This window comes from Eucalyptus grandis, chromosome 1 (assembly GCF_016545825.1).
Source record: "Eucalyptus grandis isolate ANBG69807.140 chromosome 1, ASM1654582v1, whole genome shotgun sequence".
Classification (NCBI taxonomy): Eukaryota; Viridiplantae; Streptophyta; class Magnoliopsida; order Myrtales; family Myrtaceae; genus Eucalyptus; species Eucalyptus grandis.
In genome coordinates, this window is record NC_052612.1 from 2,378,472 (window position 1) to 2,395,876 (window position 17,405).

The 17,405-nt window shown below is 38.0% G+C and overlaps 1 long non-coding RNA gene across 3 annotated transcripts; it reads right to left on the reverse strand.

Annotated features, from left to right (window-relative positions):
• Positions 1–11,688: 11,688 nt before the first annotated feature.
• On the reverse strand, positions 11,689–16,782 carry LOC104436423. Of its 3 annotated transcripts, none has more exons than XR_005548719.1 (8): positions 16,696–16,782; positions 15,808–15,913; positions 15,297–15,340; positions 15,124–15,206; positions 14,760–14,868; positions 14,252–14,265; positions 13,502–13,602; positions 11,689–12,173 (listed from the first exon to the last, which is right to left on the reverse strand). It is a non-coding gene; the product is annotated as an uncharacterized LOC104436423 (long non-coding RNA). The 3 variants fall into 3 exon arrangements; XR_005548720.1 differs by having other exon boundaries at positions 14,252–14,528; XR_005548722.1 differs by having other exon boundaries at positions 14,252–14,528; positions 14,648–14,868.
• Positions 16,783–17,405: the final 623 nt, after the last annotated feature.

Sequence of the window (17,405 nt, forward strand, 5' to 3'; positions counted from 1 at the left end):
GACTCTTTCATACTAGCTTCTCTTATGGACAGTCTGGAGCTTCCAAGCTCTGCGGTGGTCGCCGATCTTTTCACCTCGAGGGGCAGTGTTCTTAGATCCCTTTTGGAAGATTGGGGACTCATCCTCCCGACCCTTTCCCGATCCCGTGACAGGTTCTCCTGGCGGGGTGATTCCTCCGTCTCCTTCTCCGTCGCTTCAGCTTGGAATATTATCAGAACGAAGAAGCACGCGTTCCTTAGGCGACCTTCATTTGGGACAACACTATTGCACCTAGATTCCAATTCAACCTGTGGTTAATCTCCAGGAATCGTCTTCCTACTCAAATGGTTCTCCTATCCTATCATAGGATTGGTTATGAAGTTTGCACTTTCTGTGGGGTCTTGCCAGACTCAATTGACCATTTATTCTTTGATTGCCCTATTTCTGCAACTCTAGCTTTTTTTTGGGCGGCCAAGTGTAATCTTCCTTGGCACAATGGATCATGGAAAGATAACCTCTCTTAGGCCTTGAAATTCTTGAAAGGTAAAGACTTCTACCATTCGATCGCTCGGTTCTCGTTTGGTGCCTTGTGTTACCTTATTTGGAAAAAGATGAATAATATCATCTTTAGAGGGGAAGCTTTCATTGTCTTGGCGATGAAGAATCACCTAATCAAGCTAGTTAAGGACAAAGCCTTAACTTTTTCTAATGTTCCAGTCTCTCCAAGGAACATAAGGATTCAACAAGGGTGGGGCCTAGACCCCTCGGTTTTCATTGATTGTCACTCTCCCTCCTAGGTCTACTCGTGCCTACTATCTTCAGCTGCTGCCCAACTACTTCGGCTCTATGTGGTCTGCTGGGTTTTGTAGTTGTGGGTTTTCTTTGGTGTTTGGCTGTTGTGGTCTATTCGGTGTGTTGCTTGTACCTTTTATCGGCTCCCTCTCACTCTTCTTGCTTTTAGCTTCTAGAGTGTGACTTTTGGCGCCAATCTTTTGTACTTTTGTCCTTAGCTTAATATATTCTTACTCTTACCAAAAAAAAAACATCAATTATTTTTAATGGGATTAACGCTTAAAACCCCAACTTAATATATTTATGATAAATTTATTTAAAATAAATTAATATACCTCTAATAAAGTTTCCCAAATTGATATATTTTTGATAAATTTACTCTATATTAGTTTCCGTTAAATTTTATTATCAAATTATTGAGTTAGATGGTATATAACAGTTGACTAGCGTACCAAATTGGGATTTTACTCTTTATCTATTACAATTGTATTAGTTTTGTGATTTTCTATGATATTAATCCAATTCAAAATAATATATTTATCACAAATATACTAATTTAGGCTTTTTGACAATCAAAAAAATTACTTTGAATAAATTTATCACATATATAATAGTTTTGAGTTTTTGTGATCAAAAAATCAGTTTGAGGTAAATTTTTTATAAATATATCAATTAGCGTATCAATTTGAGATTTTTCGTTATATTAACCTTTCTTAATATTTGTATATATGTTTTTATTTTTTAGATTTCCCATGACTTTCAGAGAAAAATTTTCTCCCAAGAACGTACAAAATCGCTCGGAAAAAAAAAATCAAATTACGTTACTCTTTCCGTTGCTAGAAAATTTTAAAGGACAGAATCTCAAAAGGAAATGTGAACTCGACGTTTGCAAATAATATGAAAACTACAATGAAGATTCGTACATATCTGGTGTTTTTCATATTGCAGATCGATCGTGTTACATGGATCCGTCTATAGTTTTGAGATTTTCCGCTTTTGCAAATTTTCATCAATGGCTAGAGGTATGTTGATTTTTATATTTCCGCAAATCGATCCCGAATTTTGTATGAATTTATCCGTGTTTGATAAATCAGGATCGTCAAGTTTTAGTTTATATTTAATCTAACAGCCAGACTTTCGTGGTGGTCGTTGATGTGCGCTCTCTCACGTCGCTGGTACCCATTTCATCATCAACCAAGAGGCACTCTGTTTCCGTCTGTTATTCGGCCGTGAAGTTCGACGAGTCCCGTTCTCAGCCGAAACTTCAAATACCGGCGCTCATCCTCGACCAGTGACAAGTTTCGGAACATCTCCTTGCTTGCTTGATCATCGTTCGTGTTCTGAAAGTTCGCTTTGTCGAGGTACGAACCTCCTCGTTTTGTTTTAGTTTAAGGAAACATGAATGTCTCGTGTAATGCTTGAGCATATGGACTGAAATCGATGATGTTTTGTGCATTGTGTTGAAACGGGTCACCAATTCCATTTCATTTGGAAATCGCAACATCCGTCTTCGATCCATCCATTTTGCGTTCTTTCCCCGCGGCGAGTCAAGGTTGTGATAAGTGATGATGACCCGGTGGCATTAGACCTAACTTGTCTCATGATGATGGTAAGTGATTAGTACATGATGGTGTCCGTGATTCGGCGAAGGCCAGGAATGGCCGGGGACAGAATCTGGTCTGGGTCTCTCTGGTTCACGGTTGAGTCTGGGCTAAAGTTGGTGTAGCGAGTTTGGGCCCAGCCCGACCCCTTTTATCGATTTTTTTATAATAATAATACTAAAATATTAATTTTTTTTTTTCGAAATTAAAACACGCTTCGAAAGGGAAAAAACCCTCTAGGATTAGGATCGTGCCCATTGGATTATAATGCGTTGTCGTTTGATATTAGAAACTAAAAACCCTCTAGGATTCCCTATCCCTCTAGGATTAGGATTGTGCCGATCGGATTATAATGCGTTGTCGTTGATATTAGAAACTATTAACTCTTCCATCATCCATTGACTCCTATCAATCAATGGCGTCGAATGCACCACCAGAACTTCAAGAGTCATCGGCCATGGTGTCATCTCCGAACCAGTCCTTTGCTGGAAGAACCGGAGATACTCAAGTTCCAGATTTAGAATTGGCTATTCAGAGGCCGACGGACATGTCGAATGGATATCTCAACTCCTCTGCTCCCGACAATTCGCTCGTCGAGGGAGACCTAAATGCCCCTCCACGAGCACATAATGGCGACCCAATCTCTGACGGATTTGACGTTTCCCTGGGGGAAGCGTTAAGACTTTTCCTCAACATCGTCACCGAGGTTTTGGGTGCCGCACTCCTGATTTATATTGCCGTTGACCATCCCAGTCCTGTTCTCATAATCTCAGCGTCTTTATTCACCGTGGTGGTATCTGTTACTCTGTTCTCGCTGCTAGCCGGATGGACGCGCCGCAATGGCTAGATGTTTTGCATTGGGAGTTTTCTGGCCTACGTCGGATTTTGTTTGGCGCTGTTCTCGTGCGTACTTGCGATGAGGCGATTTAGTGAACGGTGAGAGCAAGAGGAAGATGCGGGGTCAGCGTTTGCATAGTAAGGTCTTTTGTTTTTTTTTTGTTTTTTAACACCTAGGTTTCATTTGGTGATTTTGCTACTTCACTGTAGGATTGGAGATTTTGCAATTTTTTTCTTCCCTGTCTGCATCTTCTTTCTTCTTCTTTTCCCGCACTCTGTTTGGTCTTTCGTTACTCAAATTCAATTTGCCAGGATTTCCTCTAGATTTGTCGTCCCGAATCTCACTATAATTTCAAAGGATATTTAAAGAAAGCAAATTCAAAGAGAGGGAGGATTGCATGACGGGCTTATTGATTTTCCACAACAATGTCGTAATGTTTCCAAGCCTAGACTTTGTGTGATCAAGAGTTTTGCGTGAGGTGTATTCGCCCTAAATTCAGAAGGGCAAAAAAGAAAGTAATTTCTCATCTAAAGAGAAGCTTAAAGGTATTGATATGTTTTATCTCCCAATTTTCTTATCTTTCCTCGCTAGCTGGGGGGATTTTTAAGATGGCCTTTAACTGTGGGAAAACGAGCAACTGCAATTGATTATAGCTATTATCCTTTCCAAATATATTAATAGAGACAAAATTATATTATAACTGTTATCTTTCCAAAATATTTATCCCTTTCAAGTTTTATCTCTTATTCATCTTATAATTCAAAAACTGAAAAAAATATATATATACATATATTGATGGATAATTTATTCAGTAAATTGAAAATTAAATTATAAGGGGAAATAATCTTATCGTACAATGAATAAAATTTATCATTTGAAGGATATTTCAAGATGACAATGAATACACAACTAATTTAGAGTTATAGCTTATGTTATGACTTTTTTGCTTAATGTTCATTAAGTATAGATACTACATTAACACTAATCTAGTTATAGCTTATGACTTTTTTGCTTAATGTTCATTAAGTATAGATATTACACTAACACTAATCTACTTTAAAAAAGTTAAATATTATAACACAACTTATTTATTAAAAAAAAAGAAGTTAAAAATTTAATATACTGACATTTCATTCGATCAAAGGTCCTTTTGAAATCCACTTATTTTAAAAATGTATCCTAAGTCGCTTAAAAGAAAATGTTATTCAGTAGAAAATAAATACGAACATAGTTTTAGTAAAGTTTAAATAACTGGAAATTTGATTAAAAAAAGATAAGAGAGAAGTTCGTAAGCTTTACTATAGTAGTTTGTTGTTGGAATAATTTTTTAAGTACTACAATTCTGATAAAATCTAGCTAATGGATAAAAGGAGATGATCTCGAGCTCTGATTTAGAAATTGAAAAGATTATATTGTTGAAATTGGATGGCCACGTTTGCACTATACTTTGTCTTCCTGATTATCATATGGCAAGGCACATCAAGTGGCTCACATTCGCCCAACAAATGTTGTTTTATTGATTTGTTTTCTCCAAGCTTTGATCTTTTATGGATTTCGAATTTCAAGAAAGAAAGAGGATTAAAGAGAAAGCATGTCAAATTTATTCTCTAATATTCACCTCTTGATGATTTTAAATTTGCGAAGAATTCAAAATAGACAAAATATTTTCAAAATAATTATTATTATCCTTACGACACATTTATCCCTTTCAAATTTTATCTCTTATTCATTTTAAAAATTGAAAAAAAGTGAAAACATATAAAATTATTGATATACATAACTTATTTAGTTAATTAAAAAACTAAGTTAGAGAGAGAAGTCTATATCTTTTTCATATTTTGAAGTAAAACATATTTCGACATGTGAATAAGTTGTCAGTTTATTTACCTAATTTAAGTCGTGTTAATATATTTTGAAGGATAGCCTCTTAAATGAATTTTTGCTTAATAATCATTAGCTATAACTATCACAATAATTTATGACAAGCAGAAATTAAAAAGTTTAAGTTATTTGAAACATGCATATTGACATTTCATTCAATTTCAGATACTTCTTTTCAAATCCATTTATTTGGATATGTCCCATATCCATCAAAGCAAATCTATTCAGTAGAAAAAAATGAATATAACTTTATATAAAGCCCATGTAATTGAAATTGTTTCAAGAAAAGATAATAGAGAAGCTCATAAGTTTTAATGTATCACTTTGTTGTTTAACATATATATTGAATATTAAAATTTAAATAAAATATAGATAATGGATAAAGACAGATGATCTCAAACTTTAATGTAGCCATTCGAAAGATTGAATGAAAGTGACATTTGAATGACATTAATAAAGAAACCCACGTACTCTAAACTGAAAAAATGTTAAATTTATAAGGAAAGTGACCATAATATAATCTTATTTTCTAATGGTTGCACGATACACTAATTTTTTTTTTTTTTTGGGCCTGTTACGATACACCATTTTACAAAGCATCAAATTTAGACTTATAAGCTGCATGATTTTAAATTTAATTCCTCAAAAATAATCCATCCTTAGGTCAAGTCCTAAATCTACTTTGAACTTTACTTTTTTCTTAATAAAACTTACTTTCACACGGTAGTCCCAAATCTGCCCTCGTTTTGTTCAAAAATCGCTCTTCATCATCCCTAATTTCTCTGATTTTCACAATAAACTAGTGGCGAGGGTTTACATGGTTAGATTTAAGATTAGTTTGGAAGGTGGTGTTTATTTTAAAACCAAAAAAATTTGAGGTAAATGAATTAAAGTTGGTGATTTTTTAGACAAAAAATAAAGTTTGGAATAATTTTGGGATTTAATTTAAAGTTTAGGATTTTTTGTGAGGCAAAAAAATTTAGAGCAGAAATCGAAGATTAAAGTTGGAGTTTTTTCAGATAAAAAATGTTCGAAATAAAATTGGGCGGGACCCTAATTTTGAGATTTTATTAAAAGAATTAGCCTGTTTTGGATTCTTATTTTCTTTGCTTTCGCTTTGCTCCAAAAGTCACGCACCCTTACGCCACGTGCTCCGGCATCGGCTAAAGAACGCGTCTAACGATGCGTGGAGTACATGAAGCAGCGGACGGTGTAGAAATCGAAACACAAAATCTAAAAGAAGAAACTCTTAGTCCAAGATTCAAGATTCCGTCTCCCAGCATGGCGGGAGCCCCTCGGTTGCTGCGGAAACCTCCCCTGATCGACAGCCACCGCCGAACGTGAATTACCGGCCGCCAACATCCAATGGCAGAAACTCGTCGGTCTGCTGTCCAACAAGAGGTGGTAACGACCATTGAAGACGCTTGATAGTTGTCCAAAATTTTTATTCTCGGTTAAAAATGCGTTTGATAAGATTCTTAAATTCTTTTTTGTTTTTTTAATATTTTAAAACTTTAATTATATTTTTATTATTTTTCTTTTTCTTTTTTTTTCCTTTTCTCTTCTTCTTCCACCTTCTTTGTGGCCGGTTGCTAGCCATCGCTAGCAGTGGTAGTGGCCGATAACCGGCTAGGAGGAAGAAGAAGAGAGAAGGAGAAAAGAAAAAAGAAAAGAAAAAAAGAAAAACGTTGAAATTAATTCTGAAATTATTCCAAGAAACAAGAAGCTACTTTTTTTTTTTTTTAACTTCTTGATTCTGTTTAAAATCTATTTTAGTGAACAAAAAAAATGGATTTTTATTCTTGGGAACAAAAAATTTATCAAACGAATTTCTGTTCTTTTTTTGTTTCGGAAAACAAAATAATAGAATCAATTATTTCTAGGAGTATTACTAAATAGGGCCTAACTAGCCAAAAAGTCTATGTTTCCATACTGTAATGTTTCCGTAGTGGAAACTAAGGGTGTAAATCTATGTGAGTCGACAATCGCAATTGTCACAGGAAATTTTAGAGTCGAACCTATAAACATGTGAACCATCCCAGCCATCCCAGGGTCACCGCACATTCTAGAACTAGACACTAATTTCCAAATTAAAAAGGAGTCACTACTTTCTTTCTCTCTTTTTTTTTTCCCTCTTTTTGGCGAGCAAGAAACAATGTTATCAAAGATGTTCATTGACCTGCACACCGCCGTTGGTATGGTTCCCTTGTACCCCGCGAGATCTTTGATGGACGAAGGCACCCTGAAGACCCAAAAGAGAGAAAGATTCGGCACTCTTTGTATTCCCAATTCGATCCGGCACACCAGAGAATCTGCATTCAATTAAAGACTCACCAGGAGCATGTAAATGACGATGAAACCTGTAGAGATGGGATAACAACAAGAATCTGAGTCAACACTGAATAGCATTTGTCATATCAATCCAAGAGTGACAAAGGAAGGAATAGGTGTGAACCTCTGTGTGGGTGATCAGGAAATCCAGCTGCAGGAAACACTGCAAAATTCGACAAGCCATTTGGGACTAATTGGAAAAAATAAAGAAAAAACACAATAATCACGAGCATCTCACTAGACTACCAAAAACAGAATATAGACATCTTTCAGTCCGAAACCTGAGAATTCAATCCAGCATGAGAAAGGGGTCCAAGTTCCTCGAGTCATTCCTGAAAATCCAACCCACCCATGCAAGTTTACAATCTTAGGATCTAGCAAACAGAAGAGAACAATAGGAAATGAAAATTGCCCGGAAAAGAGTCCTGAACCCACTGAAAAATCGAATCAAGTTTACGGAGAAACAGAGGAGAGGGAATGGAAAGGTCAAACCTGCCAATGCTTCTTCGGACGGCAGCACCTTGGCCCTCGCGTTGTTGCTTGGCCAGGATCTTCTTGACCACCATTCGGGGCGTGCCCAAATCGGATCGAGACATGAGGCTTCTGATCAGAGTCGGGCTGGGAGAAGGAAGACGATGGAACAGCAGTAGAACAATGATCACTATTCTAAACCCGCCCATATGATCAGTCTGAGTCGATCAATTTAGTTTCCCCGTTAAAGGTCCAAGATTTATGAAGCTTAAAAAAGAATGCAGAAAAGCAAATATAGATGTAATGAGCGAAGAAGCAAATTTACCCTATAAAATATAGCATCAATGAATTTAAAAAAAAAAAAAAATTGATGGAAGGGATCACAGGTTGTATGGATTAAGTGTAGCTTTCACTTTTCTCATGCATGCCAGAGCCTGCGTCGGAGAAAAACGTAAAAGAAGAATTCTATCATCATCCCCCACCTCTTCGAACAGTTGACAAAGCTTTAGAATGAGACCCGATATTAAATTAATCTAAATGATATATGAAGTTACACTCTATTAAATGACGATGGCATGGTGAAAAGAGGATGAAGGTCAGATGGGCTCGTGAATCGCATGCATGATATTCAATGTCTTGAATAGTTGTTTATGAGATGATCATCATCATGATGGTGTGCGGTGGCTTATGATTTCGCCTCTCATTAGTTAGTGGCGGCGATACATCGTTAATCGAGATGAGTCATAGCCAAAGACGAATATGGCTACTGTGTATCTCAGTAAATTACTATGCAGTGACTATAATTATGAAATACTACGTTATCTCGCTTGCATTTGAATGAACAATTTTTTGTCACATCAACGAGTTATTTTAATTTGAGTATCCAAGTAAAAGCTAATAGATCTGTTCATTTTCATTTTGTATATGCAACCATGTTAAACTTGTCTTGAGTTTATGTTATTGCATTTGACACTTGGTCGAGTAATCGCCTACCTTAAACCTAGAAATCTCTAGCTACCCCTTCTATTTTAAAGATTTGTAGCAATTGACCCACTTTCCATGATGAGATTTGGGGCACCACTGTTTTTCGAGCGTGACTATTAGTATGTCCTTCTACTCAGATTTATAGTGGTGTGTATTAGGTGTAGCTCTATAGTTTGGGTTCGACACAGGTTACCACAAGTTACACCTTAAAGGGATATTACCTAGTATGGTCGTATTAATGGCAAGTTGGTTAGACCTCTCGAAGGGTTTGAAAGTGTGCCTGGTTTTGATGACAAGGACAACTAGTTGGCGCCAGAAGTGATAGACCCTTGAGTATGGGGGTGGTCTGAATATTTTACAGGCAATTTTTTTTATCAGATTTATATATATACTCGTTCACAAGACTGGTTTGATGTACTAAGCTATTTTTGTATGTTTGTATTCTTATATCGATGATTAGTATATATACAAAATGTTGATGTTGGGAGCGATCATTTGTACTCTTTTTTTTTTCGGACAAGGTGATCATTTGTACTTATACTGTTATGTTTCCACGCGTTCATCATTTTTTTTTTAAACTATAAATAATAAATAAATATATGAATATAAGAGAGGAGACGTGTTCCGCATGACGTCAGGGAACGTCATAGCCACGGAGCTGGAGTAGTAATGGGTCTGCAATGATGAGCTTGAGCGGCCCCGGCTGCCACAGTGAAGAAGATAAAAGGAAAAAGAGCAAGAAAATACATCCAACGGCGGAAACCTCCGCTTCAGCAGCTGCGGTCGCCGCCGACGAACATCCTGAGCAAAACACCGGCCATCAACATCCAACGGCGGAAACCCCTTGGTCTGCCGCGGAAACCTCCGTTGTAGCCGCCACCTAACGTCCTGAGGAAATCACCTGTCATTGACATCCAACGTCTTCGCTGCAGTCACCGGCGGACGTCCTGAGGAAACTACTTGTTGAATCCCAGTCCGCCATCTAACTATTAGTCGCATTAAGTCTCTTTATGTCATCATGAAAGCAGAAGACATTGAGAGGATGACTACACAAACCCGAATTGCTCGCCTTCATCTCCTCGAAAAGGTGCAGAGAAGTCGGCAAATCGGCCCAACACCCGAACTTGTGAATACAAATGTTATAACCCCAAGCATCCAACTCAAACCCATCCTTCCCTCTCAATTTGTCAAACACCTCCCTGAACTCCCCTCTTATATCCGCCTTCCTAAGCGCGACAAGCAGCTCATTGCACGCGACCGTGCTCGGCACTGAAACCGCTCCATCTGAAAATCGACAGTGCCAGCCCTACCTGGTCCTTCCTGAGGAGTGCGGTGAGCACCGAAGTATACATATGGGAATTCAGCCTCATGCCGAGCTCTTCCATATGATCAAGAATCTCGAGAGCAGCATCAAACTTGCTCGACCGGATGAGCGCGTCGAGGAGGAGCTTGAAGGTCCAAGAATCGGCGACGACGCTGTCGTACTTCATCAGGCGGAGGAGGGAGCCGGTGACTGGGACGACGTCCGGGTCGAGATTGCTGGTCCCGGATTGCAAGAGGGTCTTGGCGACGGAGGCGACGAGGAGGGTGTCCGTCAGCTGGTGCGGCCGCGAAGACGGTTGCTTCTTGAGGCTTTGAGTGCATGACGATGGCGATGCATTGGGAAGAATGGCGATGGCCATGGTGACGACGACTCGCAAGTGTGGTCATCACAAGGAATTCAGTTCGGGTCAGGACGGCGCGCGAGTGAATTTGAATGCTGTTGAGAAAGCCGAGCGTTCTTGGCAAGAGCTTTTGCTGAAGGGGAGGAGCTTTTACGGCAAATTTTGCCTGCCATGCTGACGAAAAACTCCACGAACGATGCGATAACATACGAAACAAATTGGATTTTCACAGAGAGAAAGATCGAGTTGGAATCTTTATTGTTCTCATTCACGACTACGTTTAGATTTTGCTTGAAATTTAACGATCATATGGAAAATTAATACTATTTTCGAGAGAAATTACTGCTGCATGAAGTAATAGACTTACTTAAAAAGTGAATTATGTAATATTAGTTAATTCAAAAGTAATTCACGCTCTCACGAGAGTAGTTATTCACTCACAATCATAACTAATTATTATATTTGAGAATGGCCGTGATTGCGATAATTTGAGATTGATTTACTAGGTGCTTGCACTTGTGATGTTACGAAATGTATAGCCAAAATTTTAAGATGACTTTAGGCTAATTACGACGAATAAAGGTAAATTACCGCCATAAAATGAAACACACTATTTTTTTGACCTCTGAAGCAAATATTGACCCACGGAATGAAACTTCAGAGGCAAATTACTTCCTATCAGGAAGGTTATTAACTAAGTCGGAAATACCATTGTTGAGGTTGATTAGGACAATTTGAGGTTAATCACTGAAGTCCTGCATTCTGCAGTTTGGAAAATTATAAACAGACTACTGTTCCTAAAAATAAAATGATTTACATACTTTAAGAAACAGCTCTCTCTAATCTCATCTCCAGTGAAATCTAAGAGGCGACAGCACTTCACCTTTAAGGCAAAATACTGACCATCAGTGTTTGTCAAAGAGGTAAAAAAGGATGACATAAAAATAGTCTTTGGATAGTAATAGCACGCCAAGCACGCCAAGTAAGTAAGCATCAGAATGCTTCAAGAATGGCTACATCGGTGTTAAAGATGCACCTGGGATAGGGGTAAAATCCGTTTTCGCTTGAAGAGAATAGCAGGGGGAACTCGGGCTGTAGCTTTATCAATGAAACAACTGTCTGTGAATTTGGTGTGAGACCTGTATCGTTGACACTCTGAAAATTTGGTAGTACTTATGATGATGATGATCAATCTACAATCCGTTGGATCACAGTCTCTGTCCCATCTATCAAGCCTAGGAGTTGAGAAGAGAAGCAATATCTTTCCAATAGGTTGCAATTCTACTTCCCCGCAATGTTCCGTATCACCACTCAAATGACATCTTCAGGTGTTTTCCCCATACTTGACTGCTCACTTGAAAAATTGCAAAAAATTCACGAGCCACTCAGCCGCTCATATGAAAAAAAATTCGATTCATGCTTTCCTCATTTTAAATGGATGCCCTTCATGTATAATTTTCTTGATTCTCCTAAGAATGCTGAGCATCACAATCAAGACCCTGCCTGGCTCGTTTCATTCCAGCAGTTGCACAACTGCACTGAAACTGAAGGTTTCGCCTGGTTCAAAACTGTCTTCTAGGTCCCCTCGAAACTCTGCTCAACCGTTAAATCTTTCCCGACTTTTAAGCCGTTCTGCAAAAGAAAAACGTAATTAGAAGATTTTCATAAAAGTTCCCCATGCAGAGCTCTGACAAGTGAGAAATGGATACTCCAAAGGAAGGAGATGTTGTCTTTTTATGTGATACTCCCTTGCACAAGCAACAGTGAGTGATGGGCTTAAATGCTACTTCCCCGAATTGTTTTGTCCAGTTTTCTCTAAATGCAACTAGAAAGAAAAGATTATCTAGAGTACAGACCTCCCTACAAATTTGACCTTACCTCCCCACGTGTAGCGTGAAAAATAACATCTTCACTTAAGTGCCGAAGAAATAATATCTTTCCTTGCTCTCCCATTTGGTTGAAACACAGGGGAAACAGAAGTGCCAGCGAATACCTATGTATTGTGGGAATGCACGAAAGTGTCTTCATGTTGCGTTACACATGGTGATGACTAAATCACCACCTTGCTATATATAATGCCCATCTCTTGATTGTGGTTGATTGGCCGAATGAGAGAGAGAGAGAGAGAGAGAGTTTGATGAGAGAGAAAGACCATGAATAGAGAGAACAGAGGATGATTTAACCGAGGTTGACAAGGAGGAAGGATTTGAATCTTGGCTTAACTTTGATGTATATGTTCTATTTGTAAACTGGATTGGTTATGTTAATATGTATTCATCGTGTATGATATTGAATATGGGATTTGTGGCCGAGTGACATCATGTGCATCAAAAAGGGACTGACGTTTGTGCACATTGGGAACTAAGCATCACTCTAGACAAAGGACTTTGCCCTGGGAGCCACCTCTTGAACCTTGGCTATAGGGCAAATGTTGCATAGTGAGAGCCATCTCTTGAAATCATGAAGCCAGCTCTTGAATATTGATGGGATTAGCCATATGACACGCATCATTTGATAACATCTAAGCTATCTATTATAATTAGCATTTCCGATCCGCAGAAGAGGTGGAGAATTTCTTGCTCAGCCAGTGATGTGCTCACCCAGTGTGGAGGCTGGCTCACAAATAGTGTGTGCAGGATGGCCTAGATTAAGGAGACTTGGAAATCGAGGTTCTATAACAGAAGTGCGCAGTGCAAATAAAGTGAACTTGGCGGCATTACACATAGGATAGTCTTTTTGATGTTTGTGAGGAAAAGATTAGACAGTTCTACCATTGGGACATATCTAGCAAATGAAACACTGTGTAAACTCAGTAGAAAGTTTAAAATTACGTTAAATGAGAAGGAATTCTCAGCTTCACTGAGGTCACAGATCACAAACATAAGTGCATATACAGAGGAGTCGAGAGACGTTATAAACTAATACGAGAGTGCATCTATGATAAAGAGTTAGACATCTACCTTCTGAACATACTCAGCAACAGTGGAGTTTATGACATTCTTGATCGTTTGCTTGTAAACTTTAGAAGGTCCAAGAATTTCTAGCAAAATTTCCTGGGTATCTGCACTAAGACAAAAGCCACAGATATTAGCATTACAACCATGCCACAAATGGAGGTTATGCATCGACACAACACCCTCACATGCTCCGTAGGTAGGAGGGGAAAATTTGCGAGCAACATTTAGTGTCAAACCAAGCATATATAGATTAAACAATGGAAGATTCAAATTCAATCATCATGCACATGAAAAAGGATATCTCCAAGACACAGAACAAACAGATGTACCCAGCAAACAGTGAATTTTAAACTGGAACACCTCCATTTCAACAGTCCCTGGTTTTGTTTTTTTTTTTTTTTTGGTAAGTAAGTCCCTGGTTTTGTTGAATATCACTAGATTAAATAAAGGAAAATAACCCCAAAAAAAAAAAAAAAATCTCACAGAAGGTTAATTAGCATGAGAACACTGTGTGTCAAAGATTCCATCTATATTGAAGTCCCAGATATGGCTGAATAAACTTCGAGGAATATTATGCCTCGCATTCAACTTGCACCGTTTAATTTTTCACCAACAAATTATTTTCTTTTCATTTGTTATATGCCCAATCTTTAAGTATATAAGCTCATCCTTGGTCTAAATTTTCTATTTATAGAGCTAAGAAGCAATGCCAATAAAGTATCCACAGCATGATAAGAGGATTTGGAAACTTACGTTCGGCGTTTTCCCTGGCAATTTGCAAATGTCACCGAAGATTTCAGAAGAAGATACAAAAGAAGAATGGTTAGATTGGTCAAAATGATAAAAACAATGAACAAAATCATATTTATCGAGTGAGCAGAGAAATGGATTTCACTACGCAGCAATCATATCCTTGCATACACAGTGCTTCAATAAGTCATTATTTGGCACTAGAAAAGAACACCGCATTTAGAATTTTTCTTGCTTTCAGTTCCGAAAGCAATTTCAACGTACTGCGGGAGGCTTCCTTCTGAAACAAATTGATGAGAATAATTTAGGAAAGAAGGAACATTTCATCTGCATGAGTGAAAGCTTCACAAAGTTGCCTAATAGGAAATGAGACAAAGCCATAGGGTTGATTATTGTGACCTTGAAAATGATAGCATCCATGGTTGAAAACATCATATTCCATAGTTCCTTTCTCATGATAGTAAGACAGCAAGAACTACTGTAATAGGCATTCTCTAGTAGGTGATTTTACCTCCTTTTTCTCTACGAAACCCTGGAATTGGCTGGGCAGCAGCAACCAGCTTGTCAAACACATCATTGAAAATCACTTGAGTTTTCGCACCAGATACCTCGGCCCTTACCTAGACAAAGAATTAGAAATATCATCATGCCAAAAAGTTGAGTGCTGAAGTGCCAAAAGAGCAAAAAATGTACTAAATTCGTCTAATCCACAGGCAAGCTCTAGGAAACACAAAGGCCATTTGCCTTTGGCACAGTTCCCTTGTTCTTTAATTATTACTTATTTAACAAGTTTGACATGCACCCATATCAAGCTTTTGAGACACTACAGACTGAGAAATTTCCTAGATGCAGCATAATAATATAACGCTTCTCACCTTCAGTTCTCTATCACTGCTGCTAGTTGTGTTGGTAACTGAAAAGTCTTCAAAATGAGAAGGGGCCTCAACATTTTCAATTCCTAATTCATTCACATATAAGATGTAGGAAGCCACAAACATGATTACCAGAAAGTTAAGAGTGGTACATGGACCAAAAGAACTTATTTAACCTGATACTGCAGCAAAAACAGCTCGGGAACTTTTATTATTCCTCCTGAAAAATGAACAAAAAAATCTCAAAAAATCCATATGGGATGGTAAACTCTTGGTGATAGAGGCCCACTACATAAGATTGGCTCAAGCCATTCCTGCAGAAGCATCAGCTATTGTAAAGCAAATTGATCAAACCAACATGAAGGAATTTAAGGAACTCAAGGGCTATAAGACGATCCAAACATAAAGCGAAATTATGGGAAGTTTATCTTCAACATCTTGTGGATACAAGACCTGATAATATAGAGTAAAAAACAACAAAAGACCCTGGCTAATGTAATGGAGTGACAAAATCTGAAGAATAACCATGAGATAATTATCAGAAACGACAATGTTCAAGGCAATAATCCCTAATAATGAAGGGAGGGAACTATTATTATACGGAACTGTCCATCCGAGCAGTGGTACAAACTTATGAGTTCATGATTATCCCAACATATATAGTTACAAGACAAAGAGCAAAAGTACCTTCCACTGAACACTTGAGGCGAGTATCTCCTTTGAAGGGAGACATAAGCCAATTTTGAGACACGCTTGGGATGGAAACATTCACCGCTTGCTTCACACTTACTATCTGCACAATTGCAACAAAAATTCTGACTTCAAAAGGAAGTGATGCAACATTGAGCGTAACAAGACTCTACACAAAATGAACTCAATAACAATCTCCTAAGACTTGCTCAGAAAGACAATTTGATATTTCCAGAAGCGGGCCATTCTGATGCCACCTGATTCTTTACGGATACCTGTACAATTTCTGCAGCAACATCAATCCCGGGTTACATTTTCTCTTTCTAGAGGGCGGGGAAATCTTCCATTCCTTTTGAAATTTTTACCATTTTGTTGACTTGCACAACAAAAGATTTGCCATTTCATCGTTGAAGCTCGTTAAAAACAGAATCAGTTCAGCTAAAGAAAGAAAATGGCACAAGGGTAGGTTTGCAGCTTCGGCCAACGTGCTTTTGCATGTGTAAAGACAATACCTTTATCTCTTCACAACCTAACATTGTCAACATCATCAAAGCACAAAACTCACGACTAAGAAGCACCTCTCAGAGAACGCGAAAATTCGGCAATTGCCCATTATCACAAGATGCTACTTCAGCGGCTGTCTAGTGTTCATATCCAATGTTATCTCTCTCAAGAAAACAACAAAGAAAAGCCCTCCGTGCAAGGCATTGACTGAGGAAGAAGAGCAGTCACACACAAGACCAATCAGTAGAATCTACAAGAGATGGCAATTAAAGCGGCGGAACAGAGCATATTCACATCGGAAAATAACGGTCGAATAACGAGAATTCGAAGTAGAAACGGGAGAATATCCGAAGAAAGGGGTCTCGTTTCGACGAGGCTAACCTTATGATTCGATCCCAAGAGAGGAGGATTGCTGATGGTGACGGCTACTGCCATTTCCCTCTCTCTCTGAACTCTCTGCTCTCTCTGCTCTCTCGAAGTCCCGTGCCGGCAAAATGGAAGAAGATGATATACCGGACCGGTTCAATCCGGTTCGGTCCCAAATGTCTTACCGGCTCAAATCCGGTTCGGTCTCGATAACATTTTATTTCATATTAAAAAGAATTTAATATCATGAAAACCCTTAGAATTGGTATACCTACTACAAATTAACTCAAACTAATTTTTGATTATACTTGTGCATCTATAATAAATTTACTTCTAAATTAAATTTTTATCATGAAAAACCTCAAATTTATCGCAGATGATTTTCTACCAAAAAAAATGTCAAAATGATATATTTGATTGAATTAGTAACGTGAATTACTTATAGGTTTATTTATGATAAATGGAAGGCAAAATCTTAAATTGGTAAATTCATTAATTGTAATATATATTTTAGGTATAAATAAAAAAATTATAACATTTATTTTTTTAGATATATTATATATATTATATACAATAAGTGTTGGTCCGGGTTGGACTAACCCTAAATTCTCAGAATCGATGACTAATTCGCACAATGCTGATCTAAGGATCCTAGGATTAAGGACTGATTGAGTCAGCCTAGGAACCGGACTGGGACTAGCAAGGTTGAGCTAGTCTAAGATTGG